The sequence below is a fragment of the Malus sylvestris genome, chromosome 17 (genome assembly GCF_916048215.2).
Source record: "Malus sylvestris chromosome 17, drMalSylv7.2, whole genome shotgun sequence".
Classification (NCBI taxonomy): domain Eukaryota; kingdom Viridiplantae; phylum Streptophyta; class Magnoliopsida; order Rosales; family Rosaceae; genus Malus; species Malus sylvestris.
The window spans coordinates 25849674-25854218 of NC_062276.1; positions in this window are offsets into that span (position 1 = coordinate 25849674).

Below are 4545 nucleotides of genomic sequence, written 5' to 3' on the forward strand. Positions count from 1 at the left end.
CAACCAAGACCACGCCTACTTCGCCGTAGGGACAGACCACGGGTTTTGGATCTACAACTGCGATCCGTTCTGCGAGCTCTTTTGCCGCAACTTCGACAACGGCGGGGGAATCGGCGTCGTTGAGGCGCATATCTTGGGTTTGAGCATGGATTGTAGAGAGATCTAGGCAGCTGGCACGACACAGCCTCGGCTGCCTTTCCGACGACGGATCCACGATGACTTTTTCGATAATATCGATAATATCGCGATATTTTGACGATAATGAGACAGATACGTGGGAAAATATCGGTGCCACTGAAAAACGATAATATCGTCGATATTATCGATATTTAATACACTGGTTATGAGCTAGCATATGTGATGAATATGTGATAGGCTAGCATATGTGATGAATATGTGATAAGCTAGTATATGTGATGAATATGTTATGAGCTATCATATGTGATGAATATGTGATAGGCTAGCATATGTGATGAATATGTGATAAGCTAGCATATGTGATGAATATGTTATGAGCTATCATATGTGATGAATATGTGACGAGCTAGCATATGTGATAAATATGTGATAAGCTAGCATATGTGATGAATATGTTATGAGCTAGCATATGTGATGAATATGCGATGAAAATACAATAAGCTAACCTAAGTGATGAAATATGTGATGAATTAGTATATGTGATGAGATATAAGTAAGTCGTACAAGTCATCATAGGTGACTCCGACTTGCGTACTAGTATGAGTTATTAACCACATGATTATTTGATATTGCCGATGAGATGCTGTCTGGTGGTATAATTATGATATTTTTCTGGAAATTATACTGGTGTTGTAGCGAGGGGTTATATTATTTTATATAGTTTCTATTAAAATTATATTTGCAGGGCCACTCACCTTTGTTTTGTCTTCACCCTCCAGGTTTTATTAGATGAGCTTCCTTATCGTCGAAGATTCGTGACAATTCTTAGTATTGGAGATTATTTCGAGGATACGATTCTTAATTCACTCTTATGTACTTACTTATGCTCTAATGTCACGTGTGAAGTAGGTTCATTTCCACTCACTGGTGCACTCTGATATTTAAGCACTCTTAGGTTTAAATTTATTCACAATTTTCCACATCACCATACTTTATGGCTTCGTCACCTTCCAGGTGTCGACCAGCATAGCTCGATTCGGAGTCCTAGTGGACATTTCGGATCGGGGTGTGTCATTATGGGTTAACCCAAAGAGTGGAGATAATCTTATTAAACCATTTTATACTTATACTTTTTTACAATGGTATAACTTATTATTGTACTTAGCGTCAAAACAACTTCACATTATTGTTCAATAATTATTTCGTTTTTAGTTTTAGTACTACTAGAGATAGAGAAGATATATTGAAGACAAAGATATATACGCGGTAGAAGAAGGAAGCTTGGAGGGATGTTGAGGAAATGTAATGGAATTATATACAAATTAAAAACTGCAAACCAAAGTCTGGAAATAATTCTAAATTGTTTTCACTTTCAACTTTTTGTTTCATATATTCTCCCTTCCTTCCCCTCACCATTCTTGCTTCACCCTTCTTCACGAATCGATAGACAGATCCAAATAGAGGACACAATGACCATGTATGTTTTATTGAGACATAAAATTGGAGTGAAAAATATTGAGTACAAAAAATATTATCTCATTTCAAATAATTTAAAAAGCATAACAAATGCGTAAGAGTTTTTTATTTTATTTTATTTTTCACGTATAGATGTGCATAAATGTAGCTACAAATGTCAAATTAAAAATGATATACAAATAGAGCAAAAATTGGCTGGGCCCAAACTCAACTTGTGAGGACTAAGTTCATTTTTGGGCAATCGTTTTTACCGGCCTTCTTCTTTGTCTAACGGTTAATTGCGGTAGCATGAATCCTCAAGGTTCTGGCTTCGAAGGCTGGTATTTGCGATGGTGATGATGATGAATCAATGAATGAATGAGAGGCTGGTAATTAAAATAATTTATGTCCATACGATGTACGATGAATTGACACGATTTGAAGATTCTAATTTCTTTAACCAAATAAGGCATTCTAAAATACCTTTGTTTTTCTATAATTTCCACATGGAAAATGATATGCTTCTTTTGTTTTTTTTTTTTAATTTGACATTATTAAGGGAAGAAGAAGTTTCGAATATGGAATACATAAGTAGAAACAAATACATGCCATGTTACAAATGGTCAAATTAATAAAAATGACTAAACAATGGTGTAATTGGTTGGGCCCAAATACAAAGTTTAAATAAGATTTTTGCATGAATTTTGCACTGGTCTTCTTCATGGCCTGATGTACAAGTGCTGAAGCTTGCTTCCATTAGGTCTCAGGTTCGAAGGCTGGTATCCGTTGAGATGGCGAGTTTGATGATGGTCAGGCATGTGTATATATGTACGTGTGTATATATGTATGTGTGTTGTGGTAGAGAACCCTTGGATCAAATTTCAAGGGATCTGAATCCCTTTCCCATTTCCCATATATATCTATACATAAAAACAAAATGAGGTATTTAAAAATACCTCTGTTTTTTTCAAAAGTAATGTTAGTGAGATTTTTTTTTATCAAACGATTGATTTTGTTAGATTAGATATTACAGAGATTAAACTTAAAGCTAAAATTTTGTAAGTTAAATGACATGAAAGTTGATGATTGGATTGTTACTCAAATATTGATTAACATGTTTATTTCTTATTACTGACACATCATTTAGTTTATAAATTTAGTTTATCTAACATTGTTAGTGAGATTTTTTTTTTTTTTTTTGTCAAGCGACTGATTTTGTTAGATTGGATATTACAGAGATTAAACTTATAGATAAAATTTTGTAAGTTAAATGACATGAAAGTTGATGATTGAATTGTTACTCAAATGTTGATTAACGTGCTTATTTCTTATTGCTGACACATCATTTAGTTTCGAATTTTAGTTTATCTAACATTGTTAGTGAGAATTTTTTTTTTTTTTTTTTTTTTTGTCAAACAATTGATTTTGTTAGATTGGATATTACAGAGATTAAACTTATAGATAAAATTTTGTAAGTTAAATGACATGAAAGTTGATGATTGGATTGTTACTCAAATGTTGATTAACGTGCTTATTTCTTATTACTGACACATCATTTAGTTTAGAAATTTAGTTTATCTAACATTACTCATTTTTTATATAGTTTTCTCCTCTTTGTTTTATTTTATTTCGTTCCATTTATTAGGTTAACACCAATTATACTATTTTGCATTCTATACTTTATTTCTTATGCAATTGTATAATTTATTTCGTCAAAATGTAGTTCAATTTAAGATTTTGTTAACATGCTATCAACTAAGTATAGCACATAAAAATGTGTGTGTGTGTGTGTGTTAATCGGCAACTATGCTAAAATAATTAATCGGCAACTATGCTAAAATAATACTATAAAATTTTAATATTTATTTTTTAATAAACTTTAAAAATATGTCTTACAATATGTCAAATATAGGAAAAATTACACATAGAGCATATTTTTAATACTTAATTTTATATTGAGATAACACTTTTTAAACATTTCAAAGAGGGACAAAACTTAATACATATAGAAGATGACATCATTAGTTGTTTTCTCTCGAATTTAAGTTACAAAAATACCTTTTTATTGTAGCAGCGGTCGAACTCCAGGGATGATTATATCCTACTACTTTTCCCTTTCACAATATGAGGCAATTAAGAGAAATTGTAAGCAAAAGAAATTTTTTCCCAAGGAACACACGTGAGGGTAATGAATCTCTTAGGTCTCCTCCAACAGGTGGAAGCATTGACCATGAAGAAGAAGTTGAATTGGGTTCAAAAATAGAATCCATTGGATTAGATGTTACAAAACTTATGTCGTATTCACGAAATCGGCTACTTATGTAGACATGTAATTTTCGTTGCATATAAAACGATGCATCACAAAACCCCACATGGCATATAACTCATCACAAATGGACAAGTCATCAATAACATGTGACATAAATCAAGTAAGGGAAGTATAAAACATTCCCTAAATTTGGCTAAGAGAAGAAACATCCTTTAAATTAAGCAAAGGAGGTTAAAAAAATTTCAAAATCGGAAAAAAAGTTAAAGCATCTTCATAAAACAAGTAAGAATTGAAGATTGCTAACAAAATAGGCAACAAGGTTCTTAAATTCGGCTAAAGCAAGGAAAGTGGATGAAATTAATACACAAAACATGCTTAAATTCTCTCATGGACAAATTAGGATGCAAATCAAAGCCAAATCCTCCCAAAGGCAAGCCTTGAGAAGCCTAAATACAAGGTCCTCTCACAAGCATTGAGGTCGAAAAAATCTCTACCCAGAAGAACCTCAGCCAAATCTTTGAAGACTAATACGCTGCCAAAGCTCTCTTCGAATAACATTTAACCAAAGCCGAAGCTTTCTCTCGACCAAAGCCGAAGCACTTCCCTCGTGCCGATTCCATCAAGACTTTGTTGCAAGCTTATAAACTTGTAGCAACGTTCGTTTCAAGATCAAGTCGCCAAGA